The sequence below is a fragment of the Canis lupus genome, chromosome 34 (genome assembly GCF_048164855.1).
Source record: "Canis lupus baileyi chromosome 34, mCanLup2.hap1, whole genome shotgun sequence".
NCBI classification, from domain to species: domain Eukaryota; kingdom Metazoa; phylum Chordata; class Mammalia; order Carnivora; family Canidae; genus Canis; species Canis lupus.
The window spans coordinates 22,035,690-22,053,230 of NC_132871.1; the positions used below are offsets into that span (position 1 = coordinate 22,035,690).

The 17,541-nt window shown below is 38.8% G+C and overlaps 1 long non-coding RNA gene across 4 annotated transcripts in view; it reads left to right on the forward strand.

Annotated features, from left to right (window-relative positions):
* LOC140624528 (uncharacterized) overlaps positions 1 to 17,541 on the forward strand; it is a 268,997-nt gene that overhangs the window by 48,592 nt on the left and 202,864 nt on the right. The window lies entirely within an intron of this gene.

Here is a 17,541-nt window from a genome sequence, read left to right on the forward strand (position 1 = left end):
AAACTGACAATTGGCTACTCTTGCTGAAGCTGGTCTCAGTTCAGGTTCTCTACTACTAATGGTATGGTCAAAAAGATGAATACGTACTTCCTTTATGGCTCAACAGGGAGAAAGTAAAGCATCACCTCTAAGGGATCTCAGAAGCCCCTGGAGCTCCATGAGGGGGAAGAGCCTGGAAGAAGGAGGCTTCAAAGGGAAGTTATCATTCATGATCCTCAAAACAGAACTTGGGTTTTGTGCTAACCTTGGTTGTAGGTACTAAAGATTATATAACTGATAATCATACCCTATCATTTCAATTAGAAGATTGTAAAAAATCTATTATCAAAATATTTACTTTCCTTCTATTTAGCAAGCCAGGTTCTCCTAGTTTCTGGGTTTCCCCTGGTTTGCACAGCAGATACCTAGAGGAGCTGTGTCAATCCTCTTCAGCATATGAAGGTATCATTTAATATCCTGAGAGGCAGCTCTTTTCAGCCACCAGGAAACGGGTTATGATAGCATATGTGGAAGCGTTAATGCGGTTTCCTCAAGTACCTAGCATACTCCTGGGGAGTAGCTTACACTGTGGGAGAATCTAGGTCAATGTGCATAACTGAAAATAGCTTACCAGTGAATCCAATATGAATTGAAAAAATAATGAGATGAGATCCCTGCCATGAGATACCCTGACTAGACTGATATTGGGCCTAAAAATCAAGTATCCTAGGTCTTGGGTTACATGTATCGGTCAGCACAATTTTCTTCCCTTGCCTTGTGCAAGTGTTTTAAAGGAGCACTGGATGCTTAGATCTAAGTTTGGCCAAAGAGGCTGCCAAAAAGACAAAGAATCCGGTTCCATAAAGAGGCCAGATTGCAGTTTGGAATGGAAATAAAAACTTCTAGTTATGCGACAGGGCATCTCTAGGCGATTTAAGTTTTTGTTTAGGATTCCATTACTATCCCCTGAAGATACTGCATTTCCTCAAGTTAATCATTTGACTATAAAAAGAGAAATTCAAATCTCTCACTGTTCTAAAATTAGGTAGGCAGCACAATTATGCAGGGAAGTAAATAAAGCAGTCTTTTTTATTTTGGAAAAAATACCTTCAGATTGCTTTATTTGTCAACCTTTAATATATAAAATGCTTAAATGATTGCTATCACATTCCTATTTTTTTAAGATTTTATTTATTTAAGATATTATTTATTTATTTGACAGAGCGAGAGCACAAGCAGGGGGAGCAGCAGGCAGAGGGAGAGGAAGAAGTAGGCTCTCCATGGAGCAGGGAGCTGGATGTGGGACTCAATCCCAGGACCCTGGGATCATGATCTGAGCCAAAGGCAGAAGCTTAACTGACTGAACTACTCAGGCAGCCCAAGATTTTATTTATTTACTTATTTATTTAGAGAGTGTGCATGAGGAAGAGGAGCAGAGGGAGAGGGAAGGACTCCCCAGCAACTCCTCGCTGAGTACAGAGCCCCATGTGGAGTTTGATTCCTTGATCCTGACTGAGATCATGACCTGAGCAGAAACCATGAATCAGATGCTTAACCAACTGAGCCACCCAGGTGCCCCACATTTCTGTTTTTTATTATAGGGAAATAGTTCCTAAATATATTCATAAAGTAAGATAATTTTCTTAAACAGAAAGTAGTAGTTTATACAAACTTAGTGTTTGAAATAGTGAGTCTTTTTGATCACTTATACAAGGTATGATTAAGTAGTTGTCAATAATGTCAATAATAAATGCTGTTGTAGGGGCACCTAGCTGGCTCAGTTGATTAAGTGTCTGCCTACAGCTCAGGTCGTAATTTCGGGATCCTGGGATGGAGCCCTGCGTCGGGCTCCCTGCTCAGCGCGGAGCCTGCTTCTCCCTCTCCCTCTGGCTCCCCCTTCTGCTTGTGCTCTCTCTCTCTCAAATAAATGAATAAAATATTTTTTAAAAATGCCGTTCTATCATGCCATCTAGGTAGTGTTTCTGAAAAGGGAAAGTGTCTTCTTTTTGTCAAAACCTTAAACTACTCAATTCTTTTCCAATGAGAGGAAACAAATAACTGCTAAGTGTCCACTATTGGCAGGTCAGTTTGCCTGATGACTAGCGCTAGATACTGTGTGAAATACAAAAGTGTTAAGACTTGGAGTCTACGGTCAAGCAAATTGCATCTTTGGGGGTGGTTGGTAAGTGAACAGGGCAAGGATGCAGAGATGTATGTAATTACTATAAAATATAGAAAGCTAAAGTGCTAGGGGAGATACATGAAAGAGTAATTAACTCTGACTCAGAGACTCAAGGATGGACTCATAAAAATAATCTTGGCTTTGAATTCACAAGTATTTGAGATGTGGCGTCGGCATTCCAAGTTGAAAGGACAGCATAATCAAAGGCACAGTAGCATAAAAGTACATGCTGTAATTGGGAAAACTAAATTAATCTGCTAGGTTTGGGGTTTAGGAGTTGAGGCAGATTAAACTGGGTAGTGATAAAGATAGGTTGAGTACAGATAAGATTGTTGAACATTTTAAAGAGTAGTCTGAGTATTTTTTTCCCCCTTTGGAAATGGGAAGGCAAGGATGGGAAGTGATGTGATTTAGTCTGGATTTTTAGAAGATTAGTGTTAACAATATAAAAATAATAGCTAACATTTAATGAGGTCTTGGCATGTGCCAAGCACTGTTCTATATGTGTAATATATATTAACTCACTTAACCCTCACCGTAGTTCCATATTTAGTTATCATTACCGTTCTCCTTTTACAATGAGGCACAAGGAGCTTCAGCAATTTGGTAATGGTAATATAGCTAAGAAGGAACAAAGCTAGGTTTTGTCCAGACTTAATGGCGTCGGAGTCTATGCTTCCAACTATGCTCTATCTCAGTATCCAATATAGGGGGTGCAGTGAGTAAGAGAAAGTTGGAGGTAGGAAGACCATTCAGTGGGTCCAGGAGTATGATGATAAAGGCCGAATAGGAAATTAATGGTGAAAATAAAAATAGAAGGATAAAACCAGGAAGAAACATTTAGAGGAAGAAGTAACTAATTTGGGCAATCAATCGGACATCTGGAGTGAAAAAAAGAGAGGAGATGAAAACAACAGCAAAGTCTTAAAATGCAGGAAGGTGGCGAAGTGCTAGTAACAAAGTTAAGAGCTGCATGGGGCATGGGGGTGCAGGTTGGGAGGGGTTGATTAAATGTTTGGTTGCTAATATGCTCACCATAGGGTGCCTGCTATTCATTTCTGTGGATGAGTCAAGTAGGCATTTGGAAACAGAAGTCTGTTGCCCAGGAGAAGGATTGAGGCTGGACAAAGGTTATAGAAGTTGGCAATCATTCAACTGAAATGTATTGAGTACCCATCATCTGCCCAATTCTGTATTATAGATACAGTATGAACATTTAAACATGTTCTCTACCCTCATGAAGCTCACCATGGAATAGAGACACTGTCAAGAAATTGATAGGTGATTTAAATGGTTATTGGTTCTATGAAGAGAAGTGAATGGTAGGACTAGGCCTTATAATAGAGATCTAACTTTAATTGTGGGAACTCGAAAGGCCTTTTCTGAAGATGCTTAATTTGTGCAGAAACCAGGAAGAGAAATAAGAAGGAGTTACCTGAGTTAAGGATGCTGGATGTTCTGGCAGAAGAAACGGTGTGTATGGAAATGCTGAGGTAGGAGAGAGGTGTGAGTACTCCTGGAACTCAACAAAGATGACAGTGGCTGAAGTTTAGAGAATCAGAGAGGGACACATTCTGACAGAAATTTGTAAAGGCCATCAGAAACCATATTATATAAGGCATTTTAGGCCGTGCTAAGGATTTTAGAATGTATTTTAAGTCAATGACCCATTATTGATGAATTTCAAGCAGAGAAGAGGCATGGTAAAATCCGCATTTTTTTTTTCATGGCTTCTAGGAAATAGGATGGATGATCAGGGTTAAAAAAAAAGGAGGTGATTTAGTTAGGAGGTTATATCAATAATATCCAGTGAGAGACAATTGGGATTCAACTACCATGGTGGCAGTGGAGAAAAAGAGAAGGGGCAGCAGAGCTGAAAGATATGATGATGAATCATAGATGGAAAGTGGGAAAGAGATAGGAAAGATGACTTCTAGGTCTCCTTAAGGAACAATTGAGTAGATGGTTTCCAATCTCAATTAAGTAGATGGAAATATCAGTGTCCTACACTAGCAACATTTAAGAATAGTTACAGCTCAGTTTTTGAAAATATAAGTTTAAGTTCCCTGTAATAATTCTTTTTTTTTTAAAGATTTATTTATTTATTCATTCAGAGAGAGCGAGAGAGAGGCAGAGACACAGGCAGAGGGAGAAGCAGGCTCCATGCAGGAAGCCCGATGTGGGACTCGATCCCGGGTCTCCAGGATCACACCCCAGGCTGCAGGCGGCACTAAACCGCTGCGCCACCGGGGCTGCCCTCCCTGTAATAATTCCTATTGGAGATAATATGTACGTAGCTTATCAGGTTTCTGGAGCTCAGAACAGAGCATAGGCAGTTATGGAGATATGCATTTGCAAATATATAGCACACAGAAGGTGTTTAAAGCCATGCCAATTGGTCAGATTGCTATGACAGGATGGAAGAGTGAGAAGAGAAAGGATATATGAACCAAGACTTGAGGAACGTCAATACTTAGGGTTAGGGTGGGCGACAAGTTGTTATTGTTCAAAATAGACTTAGAATTGTGTAGGAGAGTATGAGGTAAGTCAAGAGAGTCTGGTGTCATGGAAGACTAGCCATGTAGATAGTTATTTTATGTTTCTAGTAAGTCAAGAAAGATGTGCGTAGAACAATGTTCTCTAGATATAACATCAGAGGTCACCTTAATGAAAATGGTTTTGAAACAGTGAGGTCCAATAAGATCAGACTGAGTTGAAGAGTAAACAGGAGATGAGGAAGTGGAAGAGATATACAGGTAGGCAATGCTTTCCAGAGTCTGACTGTAAAGTAGAGAAAATGTCACTTAGAGAAAATGTCACTAAAGCAGGAGCTGGAAGGACATGTGAAGAAAAGGCAAGGCTTATTATTGTTGTATTTTGTTTTATTTTAAATACAGGAACTATTAAACACATTTGAAAACCTAGGGGAAGAGTTTAGTAGAAAGGGAGAGGTTGTGCAGAAAAAGATGTGGAAACAGATGGAACAAAGTCCCTGAGAGGTCTGGAACTGATGAGATCTGAACTAAAAATGGAAGAATTGGTCACTGTGTCTGTGGGAAGGATACACAATTATGTTGTAGAGAACTGGCCCAGTGAGGACAGGGCTGATGCAGCAGGGCTTAGAGATTTGGTGGTAGGAAGATAAACTCAAACTGGCCTCATGGTTTCTATCTTACTTTGAGATTCATGAAGCAGGGTCATGTACAGAAATGACAAGATAGAAATACCACCTTGGAGCATGAAAGGTCTCAAGTCTAGAATGTGTTGTGAAAGGAAAAATGTTCTGAGGTCAGAAACTTAGAGCATGCCTGCATTTAAGGACCCAAGGGAGAAAAAAAAAATGTATGCAGAACACTAAGAAAGGATGGACCCAGAGGCAGGAGACCAAAAAGCCTAGATTGTAACAGGACAGAGAAGAGGTTCCAGATGTCGCTAAAGGGAGAGTCAATGTCGGATGACCTCTTGGAAAGCTAGTATTTTTTTAAAGTTTGTGTCACCTGACAAGAGCTGGGCTAAGTGCTTCCCATGAATTAGATCATGGCAAAGGCTAAGAAGAATGTAATATTAACTGTAGACAGATTAAGTGACTTGTCTAAGCTCAAACGGCAAAGACTTATATAGTGAGGTTTTTAATGTAGGAAAGACAGCACATGAAGCTCGCGAACTTACCATTCTGGATTCTGTCTCAAAAGGCTAACCAACGTATATTGGGCCTTTGCTATCCACAGGCATTTTGATAAGCATTTTATTTCTGGAAGGTTTAGGATGCTAGTCGAAACAGGAAAAAAAATAATTAAAAATAAATAGACTTAACAGTATTGGCCCTTAACTAAAATAGAAGACTATCATGTGCTCCAAAATCATAGTAAGGCATCTTATTAAACTCATAAATAACAGTATTTATTAAGCACTCATTCCATAAATACAAAACTGAAAGATGTGATGGGTTAAGATAGGGTTAGACCAACATGTTCTCTCACCTATCAGAGTTTACAAGGTGATACTGACTCCATACAACCAAAGAGCAAGGGCACAATCCCTAAGAATAAATACATGAATAAAATATTGATACTGAGTAAATGCAAAGACAGTGCTGAGCAATACAGAACATTTTAGGAGTTGGTTGTTCAGACAGGATCCAAATTAGAGTACCTCTGCCTAGAAATTGGGCCACTAGAGGGAATTTCTGGAGCAACATGATATTTTTGCCATATCTCCCTCCAGCCCCTTAATATAAAAGTTTGTTATTCTCTAGGAGGTCCAGATTCTAAACAAGGCCAGATTAGAATGAAAATAATTGATACTGCTGAGGTGGATAGTTCAGAGGTAAGGATGGGTTACTGGTGGTGTTCAGGCCTGAGTTAAGAACAGTCTTGCTGGTTCCAAAGTCAAGTCACTAATGTCACATGGAGGTAAAATGTGAGGAATATTTTTCACTATATCTAGTTATATCTATATGTATATCACTATCTATCCATCACTTATCTACTATATGTTTATTTTTATATGTTGTCTGTGTTCGACTAACTGAAATAGTTAAATAGATCTTTATAGATATATTGGCAATGCCTGATGAGTATCTATCTATCTATCTATCTATCTATCTATCTATCATCTATCATCATCTATCTATCTATATCTATAGATATATAGTCCAATGCCTGCACAGTACTGCAGTTTCTATATTAAAAAATGATCTCCATGTTCAAGCAGATGGATCATGTTCACAGAGCTTCGTAGATTTTATTAAGGCAGATATAAGAAGTCTAGGATAATCACACAGTCTTCATCCACACGATAATTTCTCTTTAAGAGGAAAAAACCACCCAATTTAATGCTGTTTATAGAGGTATTATTTGCTAATCATTGTAAAGTAAAAATTTCAAGTCTATAATAACTCTAGAGATGTGAGGTCCTTTACCACATTTTGATTAATAACTGCTTTTTAATAATTAAACACTTTCAATACCGCCCATGTGTCAATCTGTCTGTCTGTCTAATAAAATCAAGGCACTAAGAGTAAAGAAGAATATTTTGTGTATTTGTGGGGTGACAGTAGATTTCTGTATAGAGCAAATTAGTTTTCTTCTCATTCAGAAGACTCGTCCATTGATAGCCCTTAGAGAAAAGCAGTTTCTAGAAATCTATGCATTGTAAAAACCAAACAAGCAAACCACAGTGGCATGTGTCATGAGCTTTGGCGAGCATGGTTTTGCTTGCCATATGAAGCATTTAGAGAAGAGGGATTCTGGATCAAAATGAAGACAGCTAACTTGAAGTGAGTAAAGCTCCAGGTATAAAGGCTGCCCCTATCACGTGGAAATTTCTCTTCTTGTGACCCTTTGTTCTCCTGCTAAGACCTTGATTTTAAGGCTGTGGTTTCTGAGGAGTGGGAATTGCTGGGAATGGCTGGCAAAGGGATCCTGAGTGATTTTCTTGTCCTTTCAAAATCTTCTTTAAAGTCTGGACATGTCGGGCCACTGCTAAATCCGTCTGGCATAGCATTCCTGACAGGCAAAATTACTATCTTGGAGCCGGCCTTCACTAGGGCTTCTGTTTGAACTCCCTGGAAGCTGACATCCCCGTAGAGTACGAAATCCACCGCATTGGCTGTCAACAAGCTGGCAGCTTACTGACTGTGTGTGTCACCTGCTGGCTGTTCTTCCAGAGTGAAGACTCCTGTCTGATGATTTATCCCAGAAAGAGGCTTGCAGATTAACTGGGAATGAGCATCCTGTGCCCAAACGAGAGTGAGATTCTCGTTCACATACCTGCTTGTCTCCTCTTCTCCAGTGTCCAAAGAGCAATGATCGCACAGGCTGCTTTCTAGCAACACACAGTCTTAGTCACCTTTCAGCCAAACAAAAAATCCAGAAGCAAAACAGATCATTCGGGTTTACTGTGTGAAGTGGCAATGCCACAGAAATCAGCAGATTGATAACTATTTAGAAATAGATTTATCTGATTTCATTTCCCGTCTAGAGTGTGGGTCAGTGTGTGTGTGCCTCTTTATGTATAAACACCTAACTTGTTCGGGATAAAATATTTAAACGTGAATAAAAACAATAAGCAGCCCAAATGCTCTTAAGGAGAATTCACTTAGAATTTATAAATACGTAGTCGATGGGAAAATAGATAGATGGCTAACTAGACGGGCGGGTAAATACACACATTCAGAAAAAGAAATTGGCATCAAACAGAAATGTGATTAAGTCAGGGTTTTTTTTTTTAGAGTACATGGACAAAGTCTGTTTACAAACAAGGATCTGCAACTCCCTTTTTTCCCCACCGGTGACATGGGTTTTTTCCTTCTCTCTCTTTTCTTCTCCCCAAAATGCGTGCTCAGCCCGAGGAGTCTGCTGAGTGGCAGGGCTGGCAGCAGGGAGCAGATTAGCAGCAATATTTGAGAGACAGACTCCGGCTGCTTCCCTTCATCACTCTGCTCTCACTTCCAACTTCAGCCCTCTCCCCACCACCTGAAAGGCAATCAAAGATTAAGTGAAAGAGAAAAATATGTCAACGTTTTTTTCTTTCAAAAAGAAGTCTATTTGTCTTACAGCTTGATAAAATGCCCTAGTAGGTTATGTTTACTTAAGCTTTCTTTCTTTCTTTCTTTTTTTTTTTTTTTTTTTTTTTTGACTTTTGATTGCTAGGCCTGTGATTCCAAAGTACACCGGACAGACCCCACAGACTAGTCAGCTGTGGTCACTCGCAACAAATATCTAGCATGGAGTGTGCAAGTCTGTAGTTTTTTACGTTTTTTTTCCCTCGCGTGAGCCTAACTAGGCTGTAGTAGGTGGTTTTGCGTGCCAGCATTAATTTTTAAAGAGAGCCAAGGATGGAAGCAGTGTTTCTCTCTTACTGCCTATACTGAAAGCAGGAAAAAAAAAAAAAAAAAGATTTTTAAAATACGTAGTCCCATTGTTACCTTAATCCTCTGCTATTGGTCAGATCTGTAACCTGACCTTAGTTAATCCGGGGATAATTTTGTTCCTGGTGATGCCACCTGCTATAGACATTTCCTGTTAAAATCTACTAGTTAAGCAAACACTAAGACTCTCAGAACCTTGGTATTTTAATCTGTAAAATGGGGATAATGGTATAGCATGGGATTAAGTGTCAACTATATGTTAACGTGTCTACTATAATACCTATAATTACATAGGGAGTGTTCAGCCAACATGAGTGTAATCAAATTTAACCATTCCTACAGATTCTAATGAGCCCTCCATTGACAATAACAGAATAAAGAGTTACTATTATCATGTAAACTTATGCACATAATAGTCTCCTCTAAAGCAAATGCCTTAACCCTAAATCTTGATATTAATGGTAATAATCAGCAACCTGTATATACATAGCACTTTACAGATATGGAAGATAAGTAATATCCATTTACTTTATCCTTCCAATGATCCCAAGACTATTTAAACATGAGATTAATGAAACTCTTTGAGCTTAAAAACACACTCAAGGTCATACATGAATCATGCAAAAGAAGAGGGACTGGAGCTCAGAATCTAGAACCCATCTAGAATCAATGTTTATTGATTTTAATTGAGGACAGAGCTGGTAGGAAATGAGATATGCTTACAGCAACCAAATCAAGTAGATATCCGTCTTTGGCAGCTTTCGCAGCAGCCGTATTCCACTGGGTCTACTGAAGCTAACATTTTGTGAGCTAAGTTGGTCTTCAGGTAAGTGAAAATACAATGTATGTGTTGTGGCTTTTAATTTCATTTCACGACGTGGTCTGTGTTTGGGTACCTAATTCAGTTGACAATTGACAGCATTTTCCTTGATGATTTTTGGATTTTGGATTATTTATATGGTGTACACTCTCTAACCCTCCACCCAACTTTTTTTTTTCTTTTTTTTTTACAGCATGATGGTCATGGACATAATTTTCATTTGGTTAGAGCAATTCATTTATAAGCTAGTGTGTGGCTGACCTATAGGAACCCTCTACCAGAAGTCCAAGGGTTTATCGTTTTTACAGAGTCTCAAGCATTCAAAAACTAAAGTTTCCTATTTCTTGGGGATATAAATGGACCTCTATCTACACTTTTGCCAGCATTCTCCATTTGCGAGAGTTCGTGATAGTAGTAAGAGGGAAGCAGGGGGCCAAAAAAGGAAACTATGGTATATATTTAACAATTTATCAATACATGCATACTGGCATCTAATTTTTGACAAGAGGCAGCTCCATTTTGAATGATTCTAGAAACTCGGAGCTTTGTCCATTCTGTAGGATCAATAAAATAGTTGCAAATTATTGTCACATTCATCGTCGATTCTGAACTTCCACGGTAAGAAATGTCTTAGTAAGCCATTTATTCATTTTTGCTTGTTCGAGCAAGACATTTAGAATGTTTATTATGATTTTCATTTTTTTTGAAAAGAAAAGAATATCATCATTTTGTAAGAGTATAATCTGTGACAGTGTGAAGGAAAAAAGCTAGTGTGTAATTACATTGTCAAATTCCAACAATGCTCAAATTAATCTTCCTATTTGGTTTTGCATTAATCATATTTTTAATAAAGATCAGCTACCCCTGTTCAGACATTTCAGTACTCTGGCCCAATATCTTGTCTGAAAACCAACTCCTCCTCCCACAATAAGCCGTGTGCCTGATTGTTTTCACACTAAAAATTTCTTCGTGGTATGCATTGGAACTCTTTTTAGGAAAAAAATCTCCAAAAAGAGAGTGCTTTGGGGTTGTTTGCTGTTACCAACAAGTAAAGAAAAGAGAAAAGACATGGTTAATGTGAATATCAACTCTAAAAATCTCATTCTTGAGCAGAAGGGATACTGCAAGGCTAGCAGATGTAAAATTTCATCAAATGTCAGTCACTTTACACCACTGGCCTCGCCACAGCCCTTTGGAGTGTTATAAGACTTCTCTTATTTTTTATTGGAACTACACCAGGAATTATAGTAGGAATTATGTCGGTCCTGCAGCAATTTTCGAGAAGCCACAAGTCCATGATCCTGAAACTTTGACTGCTGACAAGAAGTTGCTTGGAGCAGCAGTGTTATTAACAAGCCACCTTGCCCGCACCCCATCTGCACTGGAAGCCATCCCCAGCTCATCACCTCCATCTGTCTCTCTGTACGACGGGGCGTGCACACCAGCAGGCTCTGGCCATGAGGTCTAGTTTGCTGCTGAGTTACTCATCAAACATCCCACGCTGTGTAGACTCCTTACTCTCAGTATTGTGGGCTGCAGGCAACCAGTTCTTGAGTCTGCCAGAAGTGTATACTTATCTTCTTTTATAAGGAAGACTCTCACGGCAGTAATTTTGATGCCCTAAAAATGAAGATATTTAAGCATGTGCCCAGAGAGATACATTTGGTGCTGTGGGTGTCTCCCTGGGATTTATTATACCTCTTAGGGGAGGGGGGGATCCCTTGATTTGATGCCATCAGGGCTTCAGAGGCACAATGTCCCCTGAAGACTAACAGGTCCAGATTCTTGTTCCAGCTTTGAAAAGGCCTCTGGGGACTCATAAATTCAGGGCTTCTGGATTAAAGCATAGGATATGCATGAGCCTACTGTTCTGCTCTGCTCTGGTCTTTTCCTGGCAAAAGGCTCTACTTTCATTCCTGCTGCTGGTTATCACATGGTGTGCAAATGAGTTACCATCCACTAGAGTTTTTGGTTTGGGGTTTTTCTTTTCTTTTCTTTTTTTTTAAACAGGCCCTGTAACTTACTTTGCTCCAAACTGGTGGGTTATCAGAAATTTCATTTTCGTTTTTTATCCTCCTTTTCTGGGTAGCAATGGGGGAACAGTGAGAGACAGTTTTCGTATTGTTAGCTCTCTCAGATTCTTTTGTGATACTTTTGTGACATAAGGAAACGTCAATGACTGGCCACAGAATAGGACCATGGATTCTAGAAGTCATATTTCCTTTTGACTCAATGTAGGATGGGACACATGAACTATAGAAAGGGTAGCATTATGTTGTAACAGCGAGGATGAGGCATGGACATTGTGCGGGAAAAAGCAAAACGAAACAAAACTCTACTTTAAGTGCTAGCTTTGCCAAATACCAGTTACTTGGCCTTAAGTAAGTTAAATGGCCTAAGCCTCAGTTCTGTCATTTGTCAATGGGAGGAAATAGTGTCCAACTCCTAGGTAACTTTGGCATGTGGTAGTAATTAAACAAGATCGTGCATATGCGGGACTTAGCACAGAACACGACAAATAAAACATGCCTAAGTGTTATGTTAGACTACTGTTCTGAGGACAGAATATTCTTCCAGAAGCAAAGGAGAAAATTAAACTGAATGATTCTTTTCAGTTTCACTGTACCAAAACTTTCTGCTTTGTTCTACCCCGTGATTTTTAACTCACAGGTGGAGAAACTTAAAGAGAAAATTAAAACTGCTATTTGGTGATTCTATTCAGGAGTTCTGCATATAGAATTCAACCAAGGATTCAGGACTTTGGGTCCTCCAGATGTGTCTCTATCCATAAAACTGTATTTCCTTTGACTCGTGTAGAACTATGTACCCAGAGGGCACTCAATAAAAATAATGACAAAAAAATCAACCCATTGCTGCACACAGGAGTGAACTTAAAGATCGATTTCATATTATTTTTAGTGTTCTTCAAAGCACCCGGTTTCTTGAGGGAAAAGTAAGCCATATTGCTTGTAAGCTTTTATGTTTTCTTGTTTAACATCTGTCTTGGTCTCTCGGACTTTGCTACCATCACTGACATGTGGCAAATCAGTTCTTGAAGTTAAATGTTATCAAGCGTATTAACTAGCTAATTTTATAGAACCAGAGAGATCACTAGCTTTAGATTCAGGCACCAAATGGCACCTACCTGTCACAAACTCTGACAAAGGTCAGTAAAAATGGTTCCTATACTAGAATATTGAAATCTTTAGGGCATAAATGCATATAAGTAAAACTGGGAAAATCTATTAACTAAGATAGGTTGATGGCATCAATGTCAATATCCTCCTTGTAACACTATACTATGACTTTGCAAAATGTTACTATTGGGGAAAATTGGGCAAAGTATAGAGGGAAGATATTTCTGTGCTATTTCTCACAATTGCATGTGAATCTACAATTATCTTATTAAAATTCTTGATTAAAAATATGAAAGACAGATACTTTAATAATGAGTCATATTTATAAGTATTTTTTCCCCACACATCTTCAACGGCTCATTGCTTTGTAGAACATCTAAGTGAGATGTTTTCTACAGTCAAACCCATTTAGTTGGTCCATGGCCTTTAAATTTCATAGAAAAATGGAGTGAAGTGGCTCAACTACTATAGCTTGTTCTTTTTTTTTCAAACGAACCTTGGAAATTGGGACAATCCTTACTTTTAGACCTACAAAGAATTGGCCAGAGGATAAATAGAATCCACAAAAGAAATTTGCAAATAAAGTGGCACAGAAATGTCTTCAAAATAAAAGCATCTTTCACTGATCTAGTTTTAAAATAGAATGATATATGGTGACAAAATCTAAAATTTTAGAGCAGCTTCCTTCTTTCAATTCTGAAATGTATATATCCATTAGCAACAGCAGTATATAGTCCTGCTGGGAGCTTAAAAATAGTTATTTTCTGATAATTTAATGTCCCATGGCCTACGGTGTGATGCCCTTGTTTATTCTTCATGTCAGATCTTCCTAATATTTTTGCTAAAATCATCAGGTGCAGATTCATGTTTCTCATGATAATAATTATTTGAATCTGGTCATGTGAGCGTGAAGAATGGTTATCAATACTAAAGATCCAAAATGACTCTAGATCACTAAAGGTGGTATACTGGAGTGTTAGCGTGGCAGGAGTCAGTGACAATACATCTTTGTCTTTTAGACCTCAATAGAGCCGTGCTGATTTTAACCATAGGAAAGAGTGTGGAGGGGGAGAAAACCATGGCTTTCCAGCTGTGTTTCTGTAACTCAGATATTTACAGCTGAGATAACTAATCCTCTTGGCTTTTCTCTGCTTTAGTGAAAACAACAACAGTGCATAATGTACAGACCAGGGCTAATCATGGTGGAGTGTTATGTATATTTGTTTTGACCTATGTTAAAGGAAAAGGTGGGGGAGAGATGCTTTATTTTGGGTACCTAGCAATTATTTCCATATTTACTCCCCATTATCTCATGTCCCCCAGAAGACTTTAGAGATCAGGACAGATGGTAAGTTTTGCATTTTCACTATTTCCAGACACCAATCCATCCTTAAATGTCTGAAAATTGTATTCAGAGATGCTGAAGTATCTATACCTGTTAACTTAGGTTGTTAAATAATGAGTCACAGGGAAAGACATGGGACACACATCTTTTTCTCTGATGATCACTCACTCAGTGCCTCGTGGATATGATTTCATAGATCTTTAAACTAATAGCATTCATAGAGTCTTCACCTACTTTCCCTACAATCTGCATGTTGGTTCTTTCATCATCCATTCTCAGATTTAGTTGGAAATCTCCCAAAGTGTAGCTCATATAACTCTTCTTGAAAGGCAACTGCCCAATCAATCGTACTTGACTTCAAGGAAGTTTTGTGGAAACTAATTATAGGAGAGTCACGAAAATCCCCAAACTCTTAGGTAGGTAGAAGACACTGTGGAGCTGTACGGTTATGTTAACAGCTTATTTATGGAATGTGGTCTTTGTTTTGGCAATTTTTTTAAAGGTTTCACTGCACACTTTTAAGGCACATGAGTATGCATTTGCTGCTCATTACGCGCTGTAGTTCTGGGGCAAAGCTGGGTACAAAGAGTCTCTGAAGGACAAACCCGACCATTCATCTGTACACATGTACCATGCTGGCTGCTGTGTGTTGTAGAAAGAGGCTCTGCAGATTCTCCAATCGGAAGAAATAATGAGCTTAAAGCAACAGCTCCTCTGAAAACAGTTGGCAGTTAGATAATGATGGATATGCCACAAGTTCCAGAGATATCAGCCAAGAGAGATGAATGATGCATATAAAGAAGGGAAGGCTAAAATCTACTACCTTTGTTTTAAGGGTGAAAACACAAGATGCTGTTCAGGATGATGGCGACATAATTTGAGGTACATTGTGCTGCATGATAAGCAGCACCACATTCCAAAACAAATTGCTTTCTGAAGGAGGTTATTAAGAAAAAAATTAGACATGGTAGGAATTGCTGCAAAGTGGAGGTTGAAATCTTGGCCTTGAGTTGAGGTTTTCATTTGTGCTCTCTTGCTGAAAAAACTTCATATTCAGCCACTTGGTCCCTTTTTGTAAGGTGCACATAGTCTGGTTAACTTCCGACAGTGTTTATGGACATCAATACCATTGATTAAAAAGTAAAAGTTCTGTCAAACAGTAGTTTGATCTTCATGACAGCAAACAGCCTGTTTGATGTTTTTATTGAATCAATTGATTTTTTTTTTCACTGAATTGATTGGTTGTTTCACTGTCATGTGGACACTTCCTAAATCAACATGTCCCTCTGTCGAGGTTGTCTGTGAAAAAGTCTGAATTCACGGATGTGTCTAGAATCTTGGGCTAATGGAATCTTATGAAATCCAAACCGCATCAGAACAAATGGCATCGATGCTGAGAAGAAGAATTTTTCATTTTTCCTTTTCTTCCAAGTTGGATTCGAATTTCAAGCAACTCAGTGTTACAGACTGATAAAAGGTCCTTTTTCCCCCTTATCTTGTTTAAATGTGTACTTTGGATGTTGACTGAGTTGTTAGATAATACTCTATCAATAAGGAGAAGTTGATTTGTTATAGAATTTTAAGGATAAAAGAAAAAGGAAACAGCTCTTTACACTGCCTCATCTCTTCCACAGACAAGCTGACACATCAGCCAGGCTTCTGCCTTTCCAAGGGAATTATCAAATCTACTATTCACTGTGGTCAAGATTTTTTAAATGCCCAGCGAGTCCCACAAAACTTCATTATTTCTCTAGTATACTTAGATTTACTGATAGGCTTTTGTTTTTGTTTTTTAACAAATTTTATTTTTTAAAAAAACTTTTTTTAAAAAAGATTTTATTTATTTATTCATGAGAGAGACACACACAGAGAGGCAGAGACACAGGCAGAGGGAGGAAAAGCAGGGTCCATGCAAGGAGACTGATGCGGGACTCGATCCCAGAATCTGGGATCAGGCCCTGAGCCAAAGGCAGATGCTCAACCACTGAGCCACCCAGGGTTCCCAGGCTTTTGTTTTAACAGTGGCAGTTAGGCACAAAGATAAAGTCTGCTATATTCTACTATAAAAGTGACGCACTGACCATTTACATACTCATATTCATGCACTGGCCATTCTCCTCTGTGGGAAAAAATGGTAGTTGCAGACTTGTTTATCTGTTCTGGGCTCAATGCAACATATTAAGCACCACATCTTCATGGAGAGATTGATGTCTTTGGTATGTTTCAGCATGTCTGTCTCCCATAGGGGCTGCTGCAGGATCTCTTTAGAAGGTGGACTGTGATGACCCTGCGGGGTCAGTTTATAATGGCTCTGACCTATCAACTTTCAACACACACTGGGGTTGTTCAATCCTCCAAATTCACTTAATAGTGAGACTCTACCTATTTGGTGCATACCCTCCCTTTGACACGAACCAAAGTGTGCCTCTGGATTTTCACCTGTCATCCATCCATCCATCCATCCATCCATCCATCCATCCATCCATCTATCCAGACTCTTTCAGTCCTCAGATCCTCTTCAAGACATTTGATTTATAATAAATACCTTTGTCTCCTACTTGACTGATTGAAATTATCTGAAACAAGTTTTCCCATTTCTTGCTTCACTCTAACTTCCAAATATCTTTATGCTTGTATCTTTCTTATCACTTCAATAAGCCAATGTATTTTTGGCTCTTTTTTCTTTGTTTCCTACCATTAAGCACAATTTTATGAGCCAGAACTTTCCTCCTATGTACTGAGCCTTGTAATTATTTCCTGATTCTTCTGAGCATTGATTTCTAGTGGCTCTATCACCACTATCCACAAATATTTTTATGTCTTCCCTAACAAAAGAAAAAGATGTCTCTAGCTCATAGTACTCTTCAGTTACTACTCTTTTACTGCCAAGTTTCTCCAGAGGGCAATTTACAATTCCAGCCATCATTCCCTCACCACCCCTTCACTGACAGTCTGGCTTCCAGCCTCATCACTTTACAGGAACTCCTTTTCCCAAGGTCACCAGTGTCTTCCTAATTGCCAAATCCAACAGTGTGTTATCAGTCCTAATTCCTGAAATCACTGTAGCATTAAACACTTACTTGACTTCTTTGACTCTTGCCTACTTTTTTTTTTTTTTTTTTTTTTTTTTGGCCCCTCAGAGAACTTGTACATTCTCATGGCTTCGATTTTGAGCATCAGGGATGGGTGGAAAAAGAGCATTGATGT